Source organism: Dama dama, chromosome 5, assembly GCF_033118175.1.
Source record: "Dama dama isolate Ldn47 chromosome 5, ASM3311817v1, whole genome shotgun sequence".
Lineage (NCBI taxonomy): Eukaryota > Metazoa > Chordata > Mammalia > Artiodactyla > Cervidae > Dama > Dama dama.
In genome coordinates, this window is record NC_083685.1 from 28,766,561 (window position 1) to 28,794,028 (window position 27,468).

The following is a 27,468-nucleotide window of genomic DNA, read 5'->3' on the forward strand; positions in this document are numbered from 1 at the left end:
CTGCCAAAGCTTTATTTTGCAGTATCCATTAGTCCATTTATCTCAGGACCTTTTTCTGTCACTGTTTCTATCTTATGTTTTCCTCTCAATTTCCTGAAGTCAGGGCAGTGGTAAGTTATTCCTGTGAGGGAAGCATTTTAAAAGCAGCATTAAATATGTTGAGATCCATAAAAGAACATTTTGGCTTCCTTTTGGAGCACAAACAATTTATGAACAGCAGTGTTATGTAATGATAGCAGGGCTAAAAGAGTCAATATAATTAATACTCTGGGACATAAAATTAAAATACAGGGATCTGTTGTATTAATACGTTTAGCAGATTTTTCAAATATGAGAATTAACAAAACCTCTCAGGCTTGCCAAAGCAAGAGGACATCATCTAGAAGAGAATGGCGTGGCAGCCAGATAAGCTGAGAATTTCTCAAATCACCAAGTCCTGGTTTCTTTCTGCTTAATGGTTCTTCCTTCAAGTTGTCTCTTTCCTTTCACATTTTCCAACAAGCAGCAAGAAGAAGCCAGCCTGTTCCTTCAACACATTGCTTAGAAATTGCCTCTGGTGAATATCCAAATTCGCCGTTGCTACATAAGCTGCAGACGACAATGCTGCTGATGTCTGCCACTGTGGAAGGATCTCCTTTCCTCCATTTTCTGATAACGGGTTCATTTCCATCTGTGCCTTCCCTGGTAGTACTTTTGCCAGCGGATTATTCATGATGTGTTAGGAGTTCTCTCAGATTATGGAGGCTTTCTCTGCCCTGCTTCTGACTCCTCGCTAGCAGAGTTAACGGTCGTATGTTTACTAACAGTACTGTGAGCTTAAAAATATTCACAGTCTAGGACAGAGTTATACTGCATTCAACAGAAATTTTTAGGACTTGAGTCCAGGAGGCAGCATCTCAAGAAATCCTGAGAGAACTTCTCTGAGGAGGCGAGGGGAGGAACCAGGTTATAAGGAGGTTTGGCAACACAGGGCAGGTAGTCTGAACATCAAGAGGTTATTGTTAACGAAAGAGAATCAGATATCCCAAGTTAAGGGATTTAGTGCTTTTCTATGTATGGGAAGATGCAAGAGTCTGTGTTCACTGAAATCATTCAGTGAACTGTCTGGGGCGCCTCAGCTGTCTGGGGCCTGCGTCCTGTGTTTTCCTCTGGGCTCACCAGCTATGGTGGTTGCAATCACTGAGGACTGTGACATCCTTTGTTTACTGACATTCCAGGTAATATTCCACTTCTCAAGACATTCCGAGTAACCTAGGCTTTTAAAAAAATCATGCTCCACAAAATTCTTCCAGTCTCGCCCCACTCCAAAGCTACTTTACATTTTAGGGATTTGTTACAGCAGGATCCCAATTCCTGGGACCAAAATTGGTATTAGTTTCCCATTGCTGCTATAATGAAAAGCCACAAATCTAGTTATTTAAAAGAGTGGGCATGCACTACCTCACATTTCTGGAAGTCAGAAGTCTGAAATGGGTCTCATTGGGCTAGAATCAAAGTGTGTATGTGGCTGCTGCTTCTCTGGAGGCTTTTGGGGAGAAAGGGTTTTCCAGCCTCATCCTTGTCCAGAGGCTGGACACATCTCTTGGGTACTCACTCCTCTCCATCTGCAAAGCCAGTCATTCTGGTCAAGACTTTCTCATGCTGCCTCCCTCTGACTCTTTCTGATGAGGACACTGACACATTTGCCTCCATCTTTCATATGTAAGGACCCTTGTGATTACATTAGGCCCACACAGATCATCTGGGATGATCTTCCCATCTCAAGGTCAGTTGGTTACAATCCTAATTCCATGTGCCACCTTAAGGAGAAGGGGGCGGCAGGGGATGAGATGGTTAGATAGCATCTCCTACATAATGGACATGAATCTGAGCAAATTGGGGAGCTAGTGAAGGATAGGGGAGCCTGGCAGGCTGCAGTACATGGGTTCACAACAGTTGGACATGACTTAGCAACTGAATAACAGCAACAAAACTCCCCCTTGCCACATGCCATAACCTATCCACAGGGTTCAGGGATCAGGATGTGGCATTTTGGGGCCAAGACCAGAGTGGTGGGTATGGGGGGCATTATTCTGCTGACGAGATCACTCTAATGCTAACAAACACCATTGTTTTGAGAAAGTAGAATGAACTATATGAACCCTTGAATGAATGAACCTTTGAAGATCCCCTGGAATAGGAAATGGCAACCCACTCCAGTATCCTAGCCTGAAGAATTCCATGGACAGAATTCTACAGACCATGGGGTCACAAAGAGTCAGACGCAACTGACAGATTAACACTTTCATTTTTAAACTTTTGGAATCCCCAAACCCATGTTACTTCATGAATGTCTATAACAGGGCCAGAAATTTAGGGACTCTGACCTCATGCTGTTCCACTTTCCTTAATTAAAATCTCACATTGCAAAAGTGACGTGGATGCTCTCATGGTCCCAATCATCACAAGTTACCTGATATCTAACCAGGTGCATTTCAAACAAATTGAAAGTAAAGGACCTTAAGGAGGAAAAAAGAATAATAGAGAGGAAAAAATATAATGAAGTTTGACAATTTACCTTGGTAAACTGTACAGCCAGTGCTTTGCTTGCTAAAATAAAAGCTATATATGACAAACCCACAGCAAGCATCACCCTCAATGGTGAAAAATTGAAAGCATTTCCCCTGAAATCAGGAACAAGACAAGGGTGCCCACTCTCACCACTACTATTCAACATAGTGTTGGAAGTTCTGGCCACAGCAATCAGAGCAGAAAAAGAAGTAAAAGGAATCCAGATAGGAAAAGAAGAAGTGAAACTCTCACTGTTTGCAGATGACATGATCCTCTACATAGAAAACCCTAAAGACTCTACCAGAAAATTACTAGAGCTAATCAATGAATATAGTAAAGTTGCAGGATATAAAATTAACACACAGAAATCCCTTGCATTCCTATATACTAACAATGAAAAAACAGACAGAGAAATTAAGGAAACAATACCATTCACCATTGCAACAAAAAGAATAAAATACTTAGGAGTATATCTACCTAAAGAAACAAAGGACCTATACATAGAAAACTATAAAACACTGATGAAAGAAATCAAAGAGGACACAAACAGATGGAGAAACATACCGTGTTCATGGATTGGAAGAATCAATATTGTCAAAATGGCTATTCTACCTAAAGCAGTCTATAGATTCAATGCAATCCCTATCAAGCTACCAACGGTATTTTTCACAGAACTAGACCAAAGAATTTCACAATTTGTATGGAAATACAAAAAACCTCGAATAGCCAAAGTAATCTTGAGAAAGAAGAATGGAACTGGAGGAATCAACCTGCCTGACTTCAGACTCTACTACAAAGCCACAGTCATCAAGACAGTATGGTACTGGCACAAAGACAGAAATATAGATCAATGGAACAGAATAGAAAGCCCAGAGATAAATCCACGAACCTATGGACACCTTATCTTTGACAAAGGAGGCAAGGATATACAATGGAAAAAAGACAACCTCTTTAACAAGTGGTGCTGGGAAAACTGGTCAACCACTTGTAAAAGAATGAAACTAGAACACTTTCTAACACCATACACAAAAATAAACTCAAAATGGATTAAAGATCTAAATGTAAGACCAGAAACTATAAAACTCCTAGAGGAGAACATAGGCAAAACACTCTCCGACATAAATCACAGCAAGATCCTCTATGACCCACCTCCCAGAATATTGGAAATAAAAGCAAAACTAAACAAATGGGACCTAATGAAACTTAAAAGCTTTTGCACTACAAAGGAAACTATAAGTAAGGTGAAAAGACAGCCCTCAGATTGGGAGGAAATAATAGCAAATGAAGAAACAGACAAAGGATTAATCTCAAAAATATACAAGCAACTCCTGCAGCTCAATTCCAGAAAAATAAATGACCCAATCAAAAAATGGGCCAAAGAACTAAACAGACATTTCTCCAAAGAAGACATACAGATGGCTAACAAACACATGAAAAGATGCTCAACATCACTCATTATTAGAGAAATGCAAATCAAAACCACAATGAGGTACCATTACACGCCAGTCAGGATGGCTGCTATCCAAAAGTCTACAAGCAATAAATGCTGGAGAGGGTGTGGAGAAAAGGGAACCCTCTTACACTGTTGGTGGGAATGCAAACTAGCACAGCCGCTATGGAAAACAGTGTGGAGATTTCTTAAAAAACTGGAAATAGAACTGCCATATGACCCAGCAATCCCACTTCTGGGCATTCACACTGAGGAAACCAGATCTGAAAGAGACACGTGCACCCCAATGTTCATCGCAGCACTGTTTATAATAGCCAGGACATGGAAGCAACCTAGATGCCCATCAGCAGATGAATGGATAAGGAAGCTGTGGTATATATACACCATGGAATATTACTCAGCCATTAAAAAGAATTCATTTGAACCAGTCCTAATGAGATGGATGAAGCTGGAGCCCATTATACAGAGTGAAGTAAGCCAGAAAGATAAAGAACATTACAGCATACTGACACATGTATATGGAATTTAGAAAGGTGATAACGATAACCCTATATGCAGAACAGAAAAAGAGACACAGAAATACAGAACAGACTTTTGAACTCTGTGGGAGAATGTGAGGGTGGGATATTTCAAAAGAACAGCATGTATGCTATCTATGGTGAAACAGATCACCAGCCCAGGTGGGATGCACGAGACAAGTGCTCCGGCCTGGTGCACTGGGAAGACCCAGAGGAATCGGGTGGAGAGGGAGGTGGGAGGGGGGATCGGGATTGGGAATACATGTAAATCCATGGCTGATTCATATCAATGTATGACAAAACCCACTGGAAAAAAAAATAATAATAATAAAAATAAATTTAAAAAAAAATAAATAAAAATAATAAAATAAAAAATAAATAAATAAAGAGAAGTTCTGCTTCTGAAATATTTTTTAAAAGTACATGTGCACTAGTACCCAGTTTCCTCACATTTCTCCCTCCTGCCCCCACCTGCTTTTCCCTAAATCCCCCTTGGTTTGTGAACTTGTGGTTCTGGTTTATGAACTAGACCAAGAAGCCAGAGATGAATTCTTCAGTCTCAATACTGTTAATTTGAACTGAATGGTAATAACATCCCAGATAAAAAGGAAAGACACTGGTTATAAAAATCCCCAGGTTTAAACAGATTCATAAAACCCATTTCCAGGTCGAGCACACTTAATGAACTGACTGTAGACCAGTGCTTCCAAAACTATAATATGCATATGAGTTAACTAGGATTTGTTCAATAAAAGTTCTGACTCAGGTTTGGGGTGAGGCCTGAGGACTATATTTCTTTTTTTTTTTTTTTAAGTCAAGTTGTATTTTATCTATTTTTGAATATTTATTTATTCATTTACTTATTTGGCTGCACTGAGTCTTAGTTGAGGCATATGGGATCTAGTTCCCTGGCCAGGGATGGAACTTAGGCCCCTTCATTGACAGCATGGACTCTTAGCCTCTGGACCACCAGGAAAATCCCTGAAGCCTCTATTTCTGACAAGATCACAGGTCACGGTGTGGCTGCTGATTCACAGACCACACTCTGAGTAGCAAGGAGTTAGACGACATCTCTGACTCTCATTGTCATTTGCAAGTGTGAAAAGAATACACAGTTGAATGCTTGTGTGCTGTTGCCAATTGTGCAAACAGGGAAAACAAAGTATCCTGAGAAGAAAATTTTTATCTTTTCTGCCTGAGAGACAAAGTTACTGGGAAGTTGTTTAAACTGAATACTTGTCCTTGTTAACATTTTGATGAAGTTGTCATGACGACTTTCCTGTGCTCAATAAAGTGAAGACAAGTAGGTTTTAAACTACACATCATCTACAAGAAAGAACTGATCTCAAAGATGATGAAATATTCAGGTGTTCATTTATCCACTCAAGGATCATTTTACTGAATCCCTACTTCAATTCATGTTCATTTCTGGGCACTTAGCTGGAAAGATGTCTTCCCTAACATCAAGGAATTCTTGGTAAGTTTCCAGGGCACATCAATCATTCAGATTAGAGAATGTCTTTCATCACCCTTCAGTGATTACTGTACCTTTTGCTTTTTCACACAACCCACAGAGAACAGGGCCCCAAAGAGAGTAGGGACCACAGGCAGTCTTCCTTTTATTATACTTCTCTTTATTGCATTTCTTTCTACAACTTGAAGGTTTGTGACAACTCTGCATTGAGCAAGTCCATCTGAGCCATTTCCTCAACAGTATTCGCTCATTTCATGTCTGTGTCACATTTCGGTAATTTCAAAGATTTTTCTGATTATTTTATTTGCTATGGTGATTTTTTAAAAGATATATTTTATGTGAATCATTTTGAAAATCTTTATTGAATTTGTTACAATATTGCTTCTGATTTATGTTTTGGTTTTTTGACCCTAAAACATGGGGGGTTTTAGCCCCAAAGCTCTTGGCTAAGGATGGAACCCCCACCCCCTGCACTGGAAGAAGTCTTAACCGCTGGGCTGCCAGGGAAGTCCCTCAGTGATCTTTGATTTTACTACTAAGACTTGCAGAAGACTGACTAATGGTTGGCAGTTTTTAGTGACAAAGCATTTTTTTAGTCAAGGCAGACACATTGTGTTTAGACACCTTGCTATTGCACACTTCAGAGACTACTGTGTAGTGTACACCTAGCTTTTATATGCACTGTTGTTCACTCAGTCGTGCCCAACTTTGTAACCCTGTGAACTGCAGCATGCCAGGCTTCCCTGTTCTTCACTATCTCCCTGAGTTTGCTCAAACTCATGTCCACTAAGTCAGGGATACCATCCAACCATCTCATCCTTTGATGCCCCCTTCTCCTCTTTCCCTCAGTCTTTTCCAGAATCAGGATCTTTTCCAGTAAGTTGGCTCTTTGTATCAGGTGGCCAAAGTATTGGAGCTTCAGCTTCAGCATCAGTCCTTCCCATGAATACTCAGGATTGACTTCCTTTAGGATTGACTGGTTTGATCTCCTTGCAGCCCAAGGGATTCTCAAGAGTGTTATCTAGCACCACAATTCGAAAGCATCAATTCTTCAGTGCTCTGCCTTCTTTACGGTCCAACTCTCACATCCCTACATGACTGGAAAAACCATAGCTTTGATTACAAGAATCTTTGTTGGCAAAGTGATGTCTCTGCTTTTTAATACACTGTCTAAATTTGTCATAGCTTTTCTTCTAAGAATCAAGCATTTTTTAATTTTCATGGCTGTCGTCATCATCTGCAGTGATTTTGGAGACCGAGAAAATAAAGTCTGCACTGTTTCCATTGTTTCCGTATCTATTTGCCATAAAGTGATGGAACTGGATGACATGATCTTCGTTTTTTGAATGTTGAGTTTTAGGCCAGCTTTTTCACTCTCCTCTTTCAATTTCATCAAGAGGCTCTTTAGATCCTCTTCACTTTCTGCTGTTAAAATGGTATCATCTGCATATCTGAGGTTGTTGCTATTTCTCCGGGCAACCTTGATTCCAGCTTGTGCTTCATCCAACCCAGTATTTCACATGTTGTACTCTGCATATAAGTTAAATAAGCAGGGTGACAACATACAGCCTTGACATACTCCTTTCCCAATTTGGAACCGGCCAGTTTTTCCGTGTCTGGTTCTAACTGTTGCTTCTTAATCCACATACAGGTTTATCAGGAGGCAGGTAAAGTGAAAGTGAAAGTTATTCAGTCATGTTCAACTCTTTGCGACCCCATGGATTATACAGTCCATAAAACTCACCAGGCCAGAATACTGGAGTGGGTAGCCTATCCCTTCTCCAGCGGATCTTCCCAACCCAGGAATCGAACAGGAGTCTCCATTGCAGGCAGATTCTTTACCAACTGAGCTACTAGGGAAGGTGGTCTGGTAGTCCCATCTCTTTAAGAATATTTCACAGTTTGTTGTGATCTACACTGTCAAAGGCTTTAGCATAGTCAATGAAGCAGAAGTAGATTTTTAAAAAAAAATTATTTTGCTTTTTCTATGATCCAGCAGATATTGGTAATTTGATCTCTGGTTCCTCTGCTTTTTCTAAATCCAGCTTGTATATTTGGAATTTCTTGGTTCACATACTGCTGAAGCATAGCTTGAAGGATTTTGAGCATAATTTTGATAGCATGTGAAACGAGTGCAATTGTACAGTAATTTGAACATTCTTTGGCATTGCCTTTCTTTGGGATTGGAATGACATTTTCCAGTCCTGTGGCCACTGCTGAGTTTTTCAAATTTGCCGGGATACTGAATGCAGCACTTTAACAGCAGCATATTTTATATGCATTAGGAAAAAAAATTCATGTGACTCACTTTATTGTGATATTTGCTTTAGTTTGGGGGCCTGGAACTGAATCTATAATGTCTGAGGAACTGCCTGCACAGGACACTCTCTAGCTGAGGGCTAACCTTGGTGAAACTGAGTAGGTCCTGGTAGAAAGGACTGAGGTAAATGTGGTCCTTCCTAAAGAGTTTGTGTCTTAGGGTGGTAAAGGCATGAATGAATGAGTTAAGCAAGTCATAATCCAAAATGCAGAGGCATTTCTTTGCAAATAAAGTCCATCTAGTCAAAGCTATGGTTTTTCCAGTGGTCATGTATGGATGTGAGAGTTGGACTATAAAGAAAGCTGAGCACTGAAGAATTGATGCTTTTGAACTGTGGTGTTGATGAAGACTCTTGAGAGGCCCTTGGACTGCAAGGAGATCCAACCAGTCCATCCTAAAGGAGATCAGTCCTGGGTGTTCATTGGAAGGACTGATGCTAAAGCTGAAACTCCAATCTTTGGCCACCTGATGCAAAGAACTGATTCACTGGAAAAGACCCTGATGCTGGGAAAGATTGAAGGCAGGAAGAGAAGGGTATGACAGAGGATGAGGTGGTTGGATGGCATTACCGACTCGATGGAGTTTGAGCAAGCTCGGGAGTTGGTGATGGACAGGGAAGCCTGGCGTGCTGCAGTCCATGGGGTAGCAAAGAGTCAGACATGACTGAGCGATTGAACCAAACTGAATCCAAGATGAAGGCATGTTGAGAAAAGTAATGCCAGTAGAGGAAAACAAACAACAACAACAAAAAAACCAGGTTTCATACAAGCCTGCAACGTATGACAACTGGAGGTGGACAAATGAGACCATCTGGAGAAGGCAATGGCACCCCACTCCAGTACTCTTGCCTGGAAAATCCCATGGATGGAGGAGCCTGGTAGGCTGCTATCCATGGGGTCGCTAAGAGTCGGACACAACTGAGCGACTTCACTTTCATGCTTCTTTTCTTTTCATTGTTTTATTTTATTTTATTTTTTTCCATTTATTTTTATTAGTTGGAGGTTAATTACTTTACAATATTGTAGTGTTTTTTTCCATACATTGACATGAATCAGCCATGGATTTACATTCACTTTCACACATTGGAGAAGGAAATGGCAACCTACTCCAGTGTTCTTGCCTGGAGAACCCCAGGGATGGGGAAGCCTGGTGGGCTGCCATCTATGGGATCACACAGAGTCAGACACGACTGAAGTGACTTAGCAGCAGCAGCAGCAGCAGGACTCAACTTATTCTTCCACCTCATTTGCCTGTAGTTTTTTTTTTTTTTTTTGGTGTACTCTGGAAATGGCACACTTCCTTCTTATTTAAAATCTTTTTAATTGAAGTTGGTTTACAGTGTTGTGTTAATTTCTGCTATACAGCAAAGTAACTCAGTTTTATATATACATAGTGGCTCAGATGGTAAATAATCTGCCTGCAATGTGGGAGACCTGGAGAAGATCCCCTGGAGAAGGGAATGGCAACCCACTCTGGTGTTGCCTAGAGAATTCCACGGACAGAGAAGCCTAGCCAGCTACAATCCATAGAGTCACAAAATGTTGGACACAACTGAGCAACTAACACTTTGCCTTTTTTCATATATATATATATATATTTATTATTATTATTATATTTTTTCATATTCTTTTTCATGATGGTTTATCACAGGATATTGAATATAGTTCCTTGTGCTAAAGAGTTGGACCTTGTTGTTTATCCATTCTACATGTAATAGTTTCTATATGCTTGCTAATCCCCAACTCCCAATCCATCCTTTCCCTCCCGGCACACCACCCCCCTCTTTGGCAATCACAAGTCTCTTTTCTATGTCCATGAGTCTGTTTCTGTTTCACAGATAAGTTCATTTGTGTCATATTTTAGATTCCACATATAAGTGATATCATATGCTATTTATCTTTCTCTGTTTGACTTATTTCACTTAGTATGATAATCTCTAGTTGCATCCATGTTGCTGCCAATGGCATTATTTCATTCTTTTTTATGGCTGAGTAATATCCTGTTGTATATATGTACCACATCTTCTTTATCTGCTCATCTAGAACATATAGGTTGTTTCTCTGTCTTGGCTATTGTAAACAGTGCTGCAATGAACACTGGGGTGCACGTATCTTTTTGAATTATAGTTTTGTTTGGATATATGCCCAGGAATGGAATAGCTGGATCATATAGTAGTTCTATTTTTAGTTTTTTAGGGAAACTCCATATGGAGTTTGTTCTTCAAAGTGGCTCCACCAATTTACATTCCCACCAACAGTGTAGGAGGATTCCCTTTTCTCTACACCCTCTCCAGCATTTATTATTTATAGACTTTTTAAATGATGGCCGTTCTGGCCAGTGTGTTCATCATTCTCTTTTGGAACATCAGGGTCCTGTCTTCCCACCTTCAGGCCTTCACTCACAAGTTTGCCTCTGCCTGAAAAACACAAAAGACAAAAACTTTCTCTATTTTATCTTTTCTCAAATGTGACCTACCCTGTCTACCTCTCTCTAATAGTGTTCTGTTGCAAAGTACTTCTCCTGTCAGAAGATCTCTCTTCTTCCTCTGAATTTTCAAATCATTAACTTTATCTTTCCTAAAATAGCGTGAGATCCCCTTTCAACTAAGTGTTATTGAGTATTTCTTCTTATGTTTTCTCCTAGGTCTTAAATTCTAAGTACTCTGAGGACAAAAGCTATTTTGACCCAAGAGATTATCAAGTGTTGCAAGTAGAGAAATAGAAAGTTCCAGAGACAGCAGAACCAAAAAACACAAACTTACAGGTCTGGACTTTCCCCCAATACTAAGACAAATTTTAGTTAAATGCATTTTTTCTAATTTAAATGTCTTCTTAGTCTGACTGATGTTTGCCATGAGAACAGCGAAGTTGTCAAGGTTGGGAGATGAGTCTAAAATGGACAGACTAGGTAAGTAAGTTTGGGGAGAAATATTAATATAAGAACTGGAGATAACCATAAACAATCTATCTCAGAGTTCCTGGGCTTGAAGAAAGATCGCATAATAATCATGATTAATTATGAATTCAAAATGAAACAGCATAATGAGGTTTTTTTTTTTAGTCAGAAAGGTGACTAAAAACATTTATATAAGAACTTATTTTTCTGTGCTGGAATACATACACACACACACACACCCTGCACACCCACCAAACAGAACTAAATGTACCAAACCAAGCAGAATCAGGACCCTACTGGAAAGATGTAAATATTCTGCAACCGTAGAACTGCATTTACAAAGGAGTAGATTGGTGTTAACCTGAGAACCAGGGCACGAAAACCATCCACGCAGACATCAATTTCCAGCAGAAATGCTGGAGTCTTCCATCCACGCAGACATCAATTTCCAGCAGAAATGCTGGAGTTTCTAACTACGGAGAACTACAGTTTTTCCTGCCCAGTGCACAACAGAAAATATATATTTTTAAGTGGGCCAAATTTTCCTCGCGTTCCCTCCCTCTTTTTCCTTTCTCCTCGTTTGTCCCCGTCCCCTGGTGTCTGTCACCACACAGGAACTGCTGGGAAAGCGATTGGGCGGCTGGAGGACTCAGTTCCCCGGCCCTAGTCGGGTCGTCGTGGTGGGTGGGACTCAGTACCGAGCTGGTTTTCCACGAGCTGGTTTCACTGCAGTTTTTCTCCACTCTGGCTACTAGACTCCGGGCAAAAAGCAGGGAGTCGCCTCGGGAACCCTCCCACCCCACCCCCCAAGGCGACCGACCGACTCCTGCGAGGACGGCGCGCCGCGAGCGGACAGAGGCCCCGAGTGACCTCACCATGGTGCGTTTCAGCCTCTACTTTCTTTTTCAGTCTTTCGTTGCAGGGAAGGGGAGGGGTTCCAAAAAGAAGTCAAAGGCAGCAGGGAGAGGCTGTAAGGGATCCTTGGGGCGGGGGGAGAGAGAGAGCGAGAGAGAGAGCGAGATGGAGACGCTGGGAGAGACCCAGGCTGGAGCTGGCTGAGCGTGGGCGCAGCGCGGGAACCGGGTCTGCAGCGCTTTGCGCCCGCCCCGCCTGTTGAGCAGGAGCCGAGGAAGCGCTGGCTGTGGGGAATCCGGTGCAGGGACCCGCAGGTGCCGCCGCCGGGTCTCCTCTCCCGCCCCCCGCCCCCTCACCCCCCACCCCTGCTGCCCACTCTCCTTCTGCGTTGGCAGCGCGGATCTGCTAGGTGCGCCCGGGAGCTACCGGCGATCCCAGAACGCAGCCCCGAGGTCTGGGACGCAGCCGAGTAAGTGGTCGCCGTTTGCCCGCGCGGGTCAGGGCTGCCAGGGGAGCGGCCCTCTCCGCGGCCCCCGGCCCAGGCCTATCCCCCTCCCCTCTGGGAAGACTTCCTGAGCTCCCAGCTATCCAGCCCCGGGGCCGGCCGGGTTCCCACGCCCGGGAGGAGCGAGGGCGCAAAGGAGACGGCGCCCAGGGCAGCTCAGGGCCCGGGGGACCTGCGGCGGCCGAGGGCGGAAGGCCAGCCGTGGGTGGGCGCCGGGCCGCGCCGAACTGGCGGCTGCGCTCCAGGGGCCCTGGCGTGAGAACGCGGGGAGCCGGGCGCTGCTCTCCCACGGCCCGGGCGCCGGGGGATCGGAGCCCGCAGAGAGGCCGCGCTGCGCCGGTGCGCGGTTCGCGCTCCTACGGGGCGGGCGGCTGCGATCCCGTATAGCTTAGCGGGGCCGCCCTCAAACTTCCCGGGGGGCTGCCGGGGCTCCACCGAGGAGTGAATGTGCGCGCGCGCGTGTGTCTGTGCGTGTGTGTCGGGGTGTGTGTTCGCGTGTGTTTGTGAGCGCGCGTGTCTGTGTTGGGGTGCCCGCTCGCGCGTGTGTTAATTGCTGCTTGGGGGGTGTGAGTCCCACTGTGATTTGGGGGAGCAGTGAGCTGGGGTCTGCGTCTCCGTGCCCGGAGCCCGTCTTGGATGGGCTGAGCAGCCTCGCAGGGGCACTTGTGGGGAGGCTGCTTTGCACTGTGGTCACGTGGTTTCAGGCTATGGATTCCCTGCGTCTTCTTTTGCTCCCTCACTTCACAGGTTGTGCCTTCCTTTTACACTTGGTGAACAGTGTGTATCTTCCGAAGTAAACCAGAAGGTTGAACGTGTCGCTTAATTGTGACTAGTGCATCTTGGTTTCCAACAAACTGAACCCCTTGGGAATTTTAAGAACAGGTCATAAAATATAGTTCTATAACGTCATTTATAACGTCTGTTGTATGATGGTGATTTTATTAAATGTTTACCTCTTCACTAGAACTGCTCTTAGGAGGAACATCTTTGATCCTTTGATGACACATGGGTAAGCGTTGGAGTCTTCAAGTGATGGATGTAGATTTTTATATCTTGGTTCATAGTGTAATACTAATGTGTTGCTTTTCCTAAAACGGCTGTTTTTGTTTTGTTTCTTCAGGAGTTGTCATTTCCGGTACTATATTATGAAGAGTGGTAAAAGTCAATAATGGCAACAATATAACAAAAATATGAATGTCAAAAATTTCAAAGCAAATCTTAATTTGTCAAAAAGCCATGCAAACTTTATTAGGCATTTGCTGAGGTTGCCGGTGTAGTCTGCAGTCAGTTATTACACAGCTTGGTTTGTGAATTGCTTCCAGGGGTCTAGAAATTTTACTTAAACATTTGGGTCGCTGCATTTCAAGGGAGATAATCCGGGGTTCTCAGATAATTTAAAGTGATTTTTCGACCCAATAGAAAAATAAAAACCACAGAGTTAAAATAAATAAGCTATTCTTTTCATGTCAAAACAGCAGGCTTTTTGCATAAAGCCTGTGTAGGAAAATTCTAGAATAATTAAATATTGTTACAGTAGTGAAGCATCTCACATAAAACAGACCCACTTGTATGTTTTAAAATGTATCTGTTAGGAAACTTAAGTAGCTTAAGTTTATTTAATAGAAATTTGTAATTAATAGATGCCTACCTTCTGTTGCTTCTTATGCTGTAAGATCTTTTTTTCAGTGCATGACAGAGAAAAAAGGAATTTTATTTTTCTCTCTTTGAAGCCCAATACAAATATAATAGAAAGTACTTATGCATGGTATGGTATTTTATAATGTATGAATACAAAAAGCACCTTATAGGTCTGCTACAAGGTACCTGGGTATAAAATAACATGTCCAAGGTACTTTTTTGTCATTCTGGAGAACATAGAAGGAGATGCAGCTTTACAAGACTTGGTCCTCATATCTCTTATAACTATGGTTTATTAAATGATCTTATGTTAAGACGTTATTTTGAAAAACTTTAAATCAATCAATATTGGATTAAAATTGGATTAATTAATTGGAATTAATAGTATTTAATTCAATATTGGATTAAAAAGTAAAGAAGTAAGTGAATTCAAATTGTTATTTCCTTTATGAATGTCAAATTTGCCAGGAAGTTGCTTAGCTTCCTTTTATTTGCTAGGAAATAAAACTTTTATGTCATTGATTTTTATACCACTTAATTATAAATATTTACCCAAGCAACTTTTGTTAAATATTACTATTTATTACTTTTTTGCATATTTGTGGAAACATATTTTTCTTTCTAAAATACCAGTAATTTCACTGGTTTTTCATCACTAGCCTTCTAGATGTTTTCAGTAAGCGTTTGTTAGGTGGCTGGGTGGTAGTTTTGGTTGGGTCTCTCCCTCTTGATACAAGAAGAGTTTTTTTGGAAATTTTAGGTCTTTAGATGAATAAATTCAGCCACTCATAGACTAGTTGACTAATTTGACGCTAGAGTAATTTTTTGGCTATCCTGACTTATTTATGCTTCTTGTGCTTTTCTCAAACAGTTTGGAAGTGTCTGACCTAGTTTATTTCTCTGTCCCCTGAGTGTAGGCCAACAGGCTTGTGCTTCCTATAGCCTTGAGGCTTATAGAGTATGAACAGAATTATTTGCTAGGAGTGAGGGGTTTTAGGCCAGTCACCACCAGCAGCAGTAGGTTATAAAACTGGACGGACTCTGGGCACCAGCCCCCAACCCCGTACCCCTCCAAACACACAAATGTGATTATCAACTGCTTGTAGTTGCTTTCCTGGAATTCTTTCTGTTAATAATCTTTTCTTTTTTTAAAGAAAATTATTATTATTAAAATAAACCCTCCATTGCAGAAAATCAAAAGCAGCTCAAGTTAATTTACTCACCACCTCCTTCTCACCACAGTAGGAATTAGTAAAAAGCCCAAAGAAGACAGTGACTTTGGGAGTGAGCACTCCGGAAAAGGGATCTGGGCAGACCAGGGAAATTCAGACTTCTTCATTCTGAATTTTTTCCAGGTCTGACGTAATTGTATTTGCCCTTTCGCTGTGCTGCCTTACATCAAAAATACCCATTCAGACAGGTAACCCAGACAGAGAAAGACATTTATCAGGTGATGTCATATATATGTGGAATCTAAAAAACTGGTACAAAGGAACTTATTTACCAACCAGAAATAGGCCCACAGACACAGAAAACAAACTTATGGTTACCAAAGCAGAGAAGGGAAAGGATAAATTAGGAGTTTAGGATTAACATACAAAACTACTATATATAAAGTAAGTAAACAATGGGGACCTACCGTATAGCACAGGGAATTATACTCAATGTTTTGTAATAAATTATAAGGGGAAAAGAGTCTGAAAAAGAATACACCTATGTGTGTGTGTGTGTGTGTGTGTGAGTGTGTATAACTGGATCACAGTGCTGTACATCTGAAACTGAGACAGCTTGGCAAATAAACTATACTGCAATTAAAAAAATACCTGTTCATATATCTGCATCACTCAAACTCAAATCACCCTCAGGCTATTCATCCTTGGATTCAAGATGCCTGGCACATGGTGGGTGCCTAATAAGCTTTAATTGTGTTATCTTCATAATTATTTTTTTCTTCTTCATAGTTATCGATTCAAGTTTTTTGGTGCTGTGGGTATTTGGTTTGGGAATACTGTCTCTGGATTAACATCTGTCTTGTGAGGAGCCTGCAGGGAAGAGCACTGCTGTGCTTTTTTCCCATGGGGTTGCCGCTGGCTCAGAGCTGTTTGTAACTGCTCATTCACCACTGCCCAACTACCTTTTGTCTTTCTAAGTTTACACCTTTTACCCTCTCCCCATGACCTGTGCTTATTGACTTCCTGAACATTCCACTTTCCTTGGGAATCTTCACTAACAGAGGATTTGTTTTCTACACTTCGACTAACTGTAATCGCCTATAACTTTATTCAACATCTAAGCATTGAATCCACAGGACTGCAGCCCGCCTCCCTGGGCCTTTCTGCCCAGCTGAAAAAGCTGAGCATTTCATATTCTTTTTCTGACCTCAACCCCTTGTCCTTCCGATAAGCCCCTTTACTCAAAACCACTTAACACCCTCCTCTCCGGCGACTGCTCCTTAGCCATTTCCAATTATCTCAGGTTTTCCTGTCTTTACTCGGTGCAATGATTTTGGCAAGAAATGTCAGCTGTGCTCCATCCCTCTGCTCTCTTGCTGCTAGACCTTTTAGCTCCTGATTCCCTCCAACTTCAGCTTCAGGGGTGGTTAATAGCTCTAGGCAGTTATTTTATTCTTTCTTGGATAATTCCTATCAATTTCTCCATGAGACATGTGGCAGAGTTTTCCAGTCCAAATTATCTTCAGTTTTTTCATTCTTAGCAGGTGACCTTATTTCCAAATTTAAGGTGAATATTAAGATTGATTTAGCAAGCTACTTACCAAGATTCATCTTGAATGTGGGAGGCATTCCTTTATTTGACCTGTTCTGAGCATAATTCTTTTCTTATATTGAGCTATACTTTTTGCCTTTATAATGTTCATATCCCAATTTTTACCTTTTAGAGTACTTATACAGAAAGGTTTTATATGTAATATTTGAGACATGTATGGCTTCCCTGGTAGCTCAGTTGGTAAAGAATCCGCCTGCAATGCAGAAGACCCTGGTTCGATTCCTGGGCCAGGAAGATCTGCTGGAGAAGGGATAGGCTACCCACTCCAGCATTCTGGGGCTTCCCTGGTGGCTCAGATGGCAAAGAATCCACCTGCAATGTGGGAGACCTGAGTTTGATCCCGGGGTTGGGAAGATCCCCTGGAGAAGGGAACAGTGATCTGGCCTGGAGCATTCCATGGATTGTATAGTCCATGGGGTCACAAAGAGTCAGACATGAGATCTCTATGGTAATGTTCATTTTCTTCAACTCACCCTTAATTGGCATAATTTGAGTATCTCATTATCATCAGGGAATTTCTCCTTTGGGTGTATTCCTGTTTTTCTGAAAGTGTGGTCCTGAGAGCTGAAGCTAGAGGATAGGACTAGCATAATTAATCTCCTCTGGGTCCCATATGTTAAATCATCCTAAAATCAAATCTGCCCTCTCTTCCACTATAGTTTTTGCATTCATACTACACTGTTTAATTAGACATCTTTTTGCATTCTCCTTTGCAAGTATACTACTTTTCCTCAGTTTGCACATTTGGCCACTAAATGTGGGGCTTTAAAAAATATTTACTGCAACTAAATATAATCTTTATCTTTACTTAGCCTATTGTTCCAGAGGATCAGGATATTTTCAGATTTTAATTCAATGAGACAGGTTAGCTATTCTTCTTCATTTAGAGGCATGAGCAGATTTAATCAGGATAATTAATACCTTCTTCCAATACCTGTACAGAATGGAGAATGGGCAGAACATTTAGCCCCAGACACCTCCCCCTCATGGGCCCATGAATTAATTAGCCATCTTTAGAAGGCTGTTCATCTTGTGTTATGGTCAAGTAATTCGTTCCTCAGAGTTTACATTCCTTTGTATGGCCTGAGTGGGTGTATTCTGTGACAGACTTGATCAGATTCCTTGCTGGTATGCATTTCCACTTTCTGCAGACTAGCTATCAGGTAAACCTGTAAAAACAGAAGGAAATAACCCTAGGCTCCTCTGTAATGACGGGTTCCTTGTGATGGGTTCCTTGTTTCTCCTTAGCTGGTAGGTAACAACGCTTCACATTTTGGGTGCATACAGACCATAATGTTGAGAATCTCGTGGGAGTAGAGCTTGGAATCAGTGTCAAGTGCTCTTGGCTATAAAGTTGGTGGAATCCACCTTTTGTATTTTGAGAATTGAGACCATGGCCAGATTCCTTGCTCTCTATCAACCCTTCCTTCATCATAATATTTTAAAAGATGATTTTAACTATTCCGTTATCACATCCATAGATGCTTTCAGTACTTTGCGGTGAAATTTTTCCAAATTAATGGATTTAAACTCTTTCAGAATATTTAACTTCATACTCTTGCTTGGGCCTTAAATTTGTTACTTTGATTTTTGTCTTGCTTTTGCCAGGATAATGATACTTTTTGAAGAGCTGAGATGAAACCAGGCCAGCATCCGGTAGTTCTGCCTGTCCGTCAGGTGGCATCGTTTGAGCATCTTTGCTGCCAGCAATCCGTGTGCTCTTCCTAAAGCTAAAGAACGCGGTTGCACTTCTGTATCTGGCAGTAAGAATGAGAATTGAAAGAACGTGTTTTGAATTTGTGATTTTTCAAAACACATGATTTTTCGAAAACTTCAGCTTACTTTATGTTTTAGGAGACACTTTTCAGAGGTTAGTCACTCTTCCATATCCCGTGATGAAATGTATTATGGATTATGTATGTCACTGAGGAAGATGCAAAATTTATGACAGTCCTGCCTGCCGGAAGTTAAAGTCCATGTGTGGAAGATACCAGCACCAGAAACAGTCTCAGAATTACATGTCAGCACTCGACCGGGAGACCGATATTTGTGCTGCAGTTTTATAAGTTCTCGAGAACCTCAGAAGCCACAGTCCCACAAGGAGGGAGGTGCTGAAGAAGGCTTTCTGGGGAAGGTCTGGTGCTTAGCGGAGGTTTTGCAGCAGGATGAGGTTGCTGGATGTTGCAGGACCTGTGGGGTATAAATATATGGGAGGGCTGAGGGTGTCAGAGGCAGACGAAAGGAAGGGGCCGTGCAGGAGGCAGCTGGGTGTGTAGGTGTGAGAGGTGTGCAAGTGTGTGTGAGCATGTGAGGGTATGTGTGGACGAGAGTGTGTGAAGATGTGTGTGTGTGAGGGTATATGAGGGTGAGAGTGTGGGAGAGTGTGAGGGTATGTTAGGGTGAGTGTGTGTGTGTGAGAGGGTGTGTGGCAGTGTAGGTGTGTGAGTGTGAGAGGGTGTGTGTGAGGCTGTGAGTGTGAGTGTGTGAAACCATTTATGGACGGAGAACTGCATCGGCAGTTCTTCACACCCCGCGGCTCTGTAGTGCCCCTTTGCAGGAAGTAGGATGACATCCCATCCTTTTCTAGATTTCCTGCCCCTCTCTGGGTTTCAGAGGGGCTGGTACCTACTCAGCCTTTACATCTCAATCTGGGCTCTGCTTCCCAGAACCTTCGTTGCTCTTCCACATCTGCAAGAGCTTGTTATGTTTCTCTGCACCTCCCTGTTCATCCCCCATCCTATTATCCTCTGCTATAATTTATTTATTGGACTATAGTTGATTTACATGTTGTGTTAATTTCCGGTATACAGCAAAGTGAATCAGTTATACGTATACATGTATCTATTCTTTTCAGATTCTTCACCCATACACAATATTACAGAACATTGAGTATAGCTCCCTGTGCTATACAGTAGGTCCTTGTTTGTCTATTTTATATATAACAGTGTGTATATGTTCATCCCAAAATCCTGATTTATCTCTCCCTCCCTTTCCCCTTTGGTAGCCATAAGTTTGTTTTCTATGTCTGTGTGTCTGTTTCTGTTTTGTAAACAAGTTCATTTGTACCGTTTTTAGATTCCACGTATAAACAATATCCTACGGTATTGTGTTTCTCTGTCTTATCCTCTGCTTCCTGAATTGTCTACAATGAGAGGAGGTACCGTCTCAGGTTAGTTCCCATTCTGTTCACAGACATGTAACAGAAGTGCGCCAGAGATCGTGAGCATTCGATTGAAATCGTATGATGTGAAATGGGCAGCTGGGAGCGGTGAGTGTTGGAGAATATTGGTGAAAAGATTTACAGTAAAATGGGGTTAGGTTACAAGATCGGGATGGCCACTGAACCTTTCTTTATTAGGTTATGTGAAACCATTTTGTTTTTTTTGAGTTTTGGGGAAGGGCTGTGTGGCTTAGGCACCACTTTTAATTAGACTTTCATTCATCAGTTTGAACACTTCAGAGTTTGGGATGCATCTCTAGATAACAAGGAAATTGTGTGACTCCTCACCTTGCATCAGGTGTTTCCATCCATGAGGTTGACAAAGCTTAGAACTTTAATACTCTGCCTTTTAAAAAGATTTGTTTACTTACTTGGCTGCATCGGATCTTTGTTGCAGCACACAGACTCTCTAACTGTGGCGCATGGGCTTAGTTGCTTCACAGCATGGGGGTTCCTCATTTCCCAAAAAGGGATCAAACCTGTGTCCCCTGCATTGCGAGGTGGATTCTTAACCCCTGGACCACCAGCGAAGTTCCAATGCTGTGTATTTTTATTAGTTATGTTGTGTTACTAGTCTAATTCTATATGTATGCACTGGAATTGTTAGCTCCTTATTCTCAATTTTCAACCATTTTGCACCTTCAGATGTGCTCGATTATAAGTAGTTAAATGATATGTGGCTCATATGATTAAGTAAACATGGGACACAATTTCACAATATTTCATTACTACAATATGAACTTTTAAGTTGTGTATTTGGAATATAGAGCTTAACATAGGTTAATTCTTCACCATGGATGAAGAATTTAGAGGATTGCAAATGTAATGTGGAAGACACTGGATAAACATACTAACATTATTGAGACTTGATGTGTCAAGATTTGAAGCAACAGATTTTTATGCTGGATTAACATTGTATGTTTCCAAGTGTAATCAGCAAAAGGCAGTCCTCCCCATGAAAACTCTGGGTAAAAATTCATTTTTTTCAATGTCTTAAAATATTTGCAGTCACTAATGATAATTAACATTCTTCTTTGTTCATCTTCACAGCAAATAACAGTTTAATATGCCACAGCCTCTATTTCTGGGTCTTTTTTGTGGGGACTGTTTAGAATAATGTTCTTAAGCTTTTACTGTGTCATCTTATGCTAAAGAATTTTCCCAGTGGAGCAAGATGTGATAGTTCTGGATAGAGTCTGAGGGTAGCAGGTCATCCTAGCTGAAGTCACTATCTCTCCCCTCCTCTGTCCCAGTTTATCTTACTTAGGCTGGATTATCCCTGCAACTCACCTGATGTCTTGGCCAGGATCAAGAAGGCCAGGTGTCACGGGTGTCATAAGGTCACGCTCTACAAAAGTTTCTCTTCCATTGGTCCTGCCCCACGGTCAACTCTTTTGGATTGATCCATTCCTTTGGAGTGGACATGGGGTAACTGTTCTGTATTTTTCTTCCCTGTTAGTTTTCTTCTTTGCTGACGAAGGAATGTCTTAACTGGAGGTGGCTAGAACATTTTTGCTCACCTGCCTTGATTATCTGTCTAAATCAAACCGAGTAAAATCTGTTTAGTTCTTCTTGTCTTAATATTGACTCTGTTTCAGTGCATAGTGGATGTTGGGAGCTGGGGTGCAGTCACTTTGTTTTACACACAGTAAAATGGCACTTGGCTATTTTTTTTTTTTTTTTGCAGTAGCTGTCCTTGATAAAAAAACATTGGTCATTGCAAGAGTACCAAGAATTTTTTTTTTTTTTTTTTTTTGAGTACCAAGAAGTTTTGCTGCATGCTAGGTGTCACACACCCTTTTAAGTGGTGTCGAAAGCCCGTGGTGCTCACATCAGGTGGATAATCTGACAGCATACTTTACGACTAACTCTGGTCCCATGTTCCAATCATGCTCCTGCTTGAATACTGTCCTACAGCTCTATTGTCTTGGCTGTGATTCGTCACCAGACTCTTTCTAGTTTTGTCTTTTTCCTTTGCACAAATTTTTCTGCTCCTTGGAATCCTTTTTCTTGTTTCCTATGCTTTGTTGTTCTTACTTAACTCAACAAGGCTCATCTTCAGTCATTTATTTGAGGAAGCACTTACCAAAGTACTGTGGCAGGGTTAAAACAGGCTTTCCTGTGTCTCCATGACACAGAACACCTCATAATAGAGCACACTTCACTAAATTTCCATGTTTTTATTATGTCCATACACTGACTCCTACATGAGACTCTCCTTTATTTTCTAGTGTTGGCTTGTTTTTGTTTGGTTTTGTTTTTAATTCCTGAAACCACATCCCTTAGAATGCAGTAATAGGTGCTTGATAAATAACTTGCAGGATGTATGAACAAATGAATAAATGAATGGTTGGATGGATGGGTACATCCAGGAGTTCAGAGAGACAGAAAGATGAAAGATTTTCATAGGTAGAATATTTATAAAGAAAGGTCTTAAAGAAGGCATGGGCTTCCCAAGGGGCACAGTAGTAAAGAATCTACCTGCCAGTGCAGGAGATGCAACAGACGCAGGTTTGCTCCCTGGGTCTGGAAGATCCCCTAGAGTAGGAAAAGGCAACCCACTCCAGTATTCTTGCCTGGTAAATCCTATGGACAGGGGAGCCTGGCGGGCTATGGTCCATGGGGCCTCAAAGAGTTGGAGACAACTGAATGACTGAACACAAAGAAAGCACTTGTGGTGAATTCCAGGGCAGAAAATGAGCTTTAAGAGGAAAGTTATAGTCTTGTCCAGGATCGGAGAGAAGCATGCATCCTTGGTCGATGGAGAGTGAGTGTGAGATGAAGGTAAAGCGGTGGTATAGCCACACAGTTAGTGAGACTTAAGTTTTTCATCTGTGAGCAGTAACTATGTATTTGGTAAAAGAACTCACAATCAGTATATAATTGTTTGAAATAAAAAGGAATATATTTTCAATATTTAACACATTCAAGTTGTTACAATTGAAGTGTATGAAAAAATCCAGCCTTACCCTGAAGCACAATTGAAAAGGAAGGAGTGGTTTCATGTATCTTAATACAGCTATAGATATTCTTTTGGTATAAAAATTTTGAAATTTGAGGAGTGATCATTTCATAAAGGTTCCTTGCCATATAGGATCTGAAACCATTAAAATCCATCCTTCTGTGAATGGAGCCTTTATTCCTGCATGAGTTTGGAACATCATGGTCACTGGAAAATTCAGGTCCTCTTGTTTTGCAGATCTTCCAGATGTTGACAAACTACACTTTATTATAGAACTGCAGAATAATCACATTAATTAATATCACCATGATCTCATCAAGAAAACTTGAAGTATTGGGAAGCTGTCAATTACCATGGTAGATGTACACGGTGTAGCTGTGGGTTGAGGAAGTTTTCCAGTTCCCTCTTTTCAAGTCAAAAATCTGTCCTTAAATAGAAGAAAACTATAAATAAATTATTCTTTAAATTAGAATAAATATTATTAAATTCTAAAATAACAGTTAAGTTGAAAATTTCAAGTTAGGAAAAGTTATTATAATTTAACATCATGCAAAACAAAACCCACAAGAGTGGTTACTTCTTGTGTTTACATGTAGGTGTAAGAACAAATTGGGAATTTCGGAATAATGATTTATTGGACAATGATGAAGTTAACAGAGATCAGAGCAAGTACAACCAATGACAGGGAGAAGGAGCACAGTAGAAGTTTTGAGAACAAATTGAGTTTACCCCCCAAAAAAATACATACATTTATCACATTCATACCCTAAAGCTCCTACCCTAGAAAAGTCTACACAGGCAGCATTTCTTTAGTTGTAGAATGGTGACATTGCAGCTGTCGTGTGACTTCCAGGAAGCCGCACAGTGCCCTTGGGAGAGAATGAGACTGGGAAGGACACAGGGTATCTGAGTGCTGGCATGAAAGCAGTTCTGACCTTGCACGTCCTGTGAGTGACTCTTGAGACATCCCGCAGGGTGTGCAGAACTTTGCACACTTTGACAACTACTGCTTTGGTAAGCAAGCCTTGAACAAAGAAACATCAAGGGGCTAGAAAGATATAAACCTAATTTCAGGCAATAATAGTCACCATTCATTAAGTACATACTATATTCCAAGCACTGGTAAAACCGAATTACCCTTCTTGAACCCCCTGGGAATTGTCCTACCCTCATCATTTAATTTAAGATGCGGAAGCAAAGTCAAGAGCAGAAAAGTAATTTGCCTAAATATCATACATCAAATTAGTGGTGGAACCAGTCTTTTTAGCCAAGCATCTTCTAAAAAACTATGTTTACCACCTTAACTACTTACATATAAGTGTTTCTGATGGTTTGCATATGATCAATAGTGTTTTTAAAATAGTCAGATTAGACTCTGTAGCATAATGAGCTTTAGAATTAGATTTTGATGGTCTATGAACTTCCGAATAAAACACATAAGACAAGAAAAATTAATACGTTTAGTACAAACGATAGAAATTCAGTTTAATGAAAATAAAAGTATCATTAAATACTCCACCAGTCTAAAGTTATGACTGCAATGTTTAGGAAATTGTTTTCATATTAACTCTTGAAGAATATTTTGTTGCATTTGCAACTTAAGGTAAAGAGAGTTTTTTTCTTCTTTCAGCCCATATATTTTTGTTGCACTATCTGCTAGTCTCTATTCCTTTGGTGAAAAGTAGGTACAGATCATATCATTTCCTCTCTGTTTCTTTTTTTTTAACCTCTGGATATTTTTTAAAAAGTTTTCTTTTTATCTCTTTGAATTTCAGAGGTCTGATAACATTATGCCTAGGTGTAGTTTTCTTTGTGTTTATCATGTGTGGTTTTTAATGAACTTCTTGGATCTGTGCTTGATTCTATCATCAAATATGGAATGTTTCCAGCCATTATTTGTTCAAATATTTTTCTGCTTCCATTTCCTCTCTTTTTTTTTCCTGGATTCTAAATGCATATATGTTAGGCCTTTAGATGTTGTCCTACAGATTTCAAATCTATTTGATCAGTCTTTGTTCTCTTTGTGGCTTTGTTGGAGCTATTTCTGTTAACTTGACTTCACGTTCACTGATCCTTTCCTCTGATGTTAAATGGAATTCTATATTTCTGTTGCTGTGATTTTTAGCATTTCCGATTGTTTCTTTTTCTTTGCATTCTGTTTCTTAATGGAAACCCCTTCTTATGGCTGCTATGCAACTATACCACCGGATTCTATTATATATTTCTCATGGTTGTTTTAAAGTTCTGTTTGATAATAGCATCTGGGCCATTTCTTGTTCTCTTTCTGTTGACTGTTTTCTCTTGATTGTGGGTCACTTTTTTCTTCCTCTCCTCGTGTCGTGTATTGGGTGTGTGTGTCATATACCACATGTGCATCTTAGCTGAGGGGTTCTTAGTGTTCTGGTCTCTCCTGCAGCTGCTAAAAGTCTGATAAAAAGCCTCTGACCTGTGGGAGATTTTGCATCTTCTACCACTTCTTCTGGGAAGAAAATAGCGCAGGTCTCATCTCTCCTGGGGCTTCTTGTCTATTTACTTTGGAATTTAGTTCATTTAGGTTTCTTGTAGTTCTCCACTGAGTTTTTTTCCCTTAAACTTGGCTAAGGTACAACATATATTAATAAAACAACCTCAAATACAAAAAACAGACAATAATTAGATAAGATTTGACAGCTGTACACACGCATGAAACCACCACCACAATCCAGATAAAAATCACTTCTGTCATTTCTTCTGTGTCCTTTTCCAATCAGCACCCTGTCCTCCATTTGCAGGAAATCATTGATCGGCTGTCTGAGGTATAGGTTTGCTTGCAGTGCTTAGATTTTATACAAAGTAATACTTCAGTGTGGACTCATGTGTTCAGTCCCATTCACTCACATAATGGTTTTGAGATTTATCTTTGTTGCATGTGTCTGCTGGACAATAGTCCTTTGCACTGTATGGCTTATTCAGCATCTTTTTCATTCATTCATATGATTGAAGACATCTCAATTGTTTCCAGTTTTTGACTATTACAAGTAAAGCAGCTTCATGAATATCTGTGTTCAAGCCTTTGTTTGTATATATATTTACCTTCCTCATGAGTAATTACCTAGAAATGGAATAACTGGGTAGTATGATAGGTTATGTCAGTATTTTCAGAAACAGCCAAACTGCTTTCCAAAGTGATTGTTCATTTTTTCATTCCCACCAGCAGTTTATGAAAAATTCCAGTTATTTCCTGTCATCATAAAGTCTTGACATTGTCACTTTTAAATTTTAGACATTCTAATGGGTCTTTGTCTCATGACTAATAGTATTGACATAAAGAGATGTTTATTGGTTAGTATTAGGTTTAGGTGAGATCATAGGGTGGGAGTGTTATCAAGTACAAGCTCATACAGCTTGCTGCATGACAGGCCAATAAATCCAGTGATAAGATGTTGGAAGGAGTACTGGCTTTATTCAGAAAGCAACCAGATCAAGAAGATGGTGGATTCGTGTTCCAAAGATGGTTCCAAAGAACCATCTTCCCTGGGTTTGGATTCTAGTTTCTTTTGTAAAGCAAAAAAGGGGACGTGAGGCAGTAAAGTATAGAAGGTGATATTTTGTTGTCGTTGTTCAGTTGCTCAGTCATGTCCTGCTCTTTGCTTCCTCATGGACTGTAGCATGCCAGGTTTCCCTATCCTTCACCATCTCCTGGAGTTTGCTCCAACGTGTCCATTGAGTCCATGATGCCATCCAACCATCTTCATCCTCTGTCATCCCCTTTTCTTCCTGCCTTCAATCTTTCCAAGTATCAAGGTCTATTCTAATAGAATAAGTCTGTGGCCAAAGTATTAGAGCTTCAGCTTCAGCATCAGTCCTTCCAATGAATATTCAGGATTGGTTTCCTTTCAGATTGTTTGGTTGGTCTCCTTGCTGTCCAAGGGACTCTCAAGAGTCTTCTCCAACACCACAGTGCGAAAGTATCAATTCTTTGGTGTTCAGCCTTCTTTATGGTCCAACTCTCACATCCGTACACGATTACTAGAAAAACCATAGCTTTGACTATATGGACCTTTGTTGGCAAAGTAATGTCTCTGCTTTTTAATACACTGTCTAAATTTGTCATAACTTTTCTTCCAAGAAGCAAGTGTCTTTTCATTTCATGGCTGCAGTCACCATCCGCAGTGATTTTGGAACCCAAGAAAATAAAGTCTGTCATTGTTTCCATTGTTTCCCCATTTATTTGCCATGAAGTGATGGGACCAGATGCCATGATCTTAGTTTTTTGAGTGTTGAGTTTTAAGCCAGCTTTTTTACTCTCCTCTTTCAC

General features: G+C 40.8%; 1 protein-coding gene across 4 annotated transcripts in view; it reads left to right on the top strand.

Moving 5' to 3' along the window:
• Window positions 1-11,843: 11,843 nt before the first annotated feature.
• GUCY1A1 (guanylate cyclase 1 soluble subunit alpha 1) overlaps window positions 11,844-27,468 on the top strand; it is a 70,232-nt gene continuing 54,607 nt past the window's right edge. Inside the window, exon 1 of one of the 4 annotated variants that reach the window (XM_061142239.1) lies at window positions 11,844-12,086. The gene's annotated coding sequence lies outside the window, so the exon portion shown is untranslated. Of the gene's footprint in view, window positions 12,087-12,202; window positions 12,377-12,414; window positions 12,532-20,238; window positions 20,258-27,468 lie in introns of those variants that run through there. The other 3 variants (XM_061142241.1, XM_061142240.1, XM_061142244.1) reach the window with 3 other exon arrangements.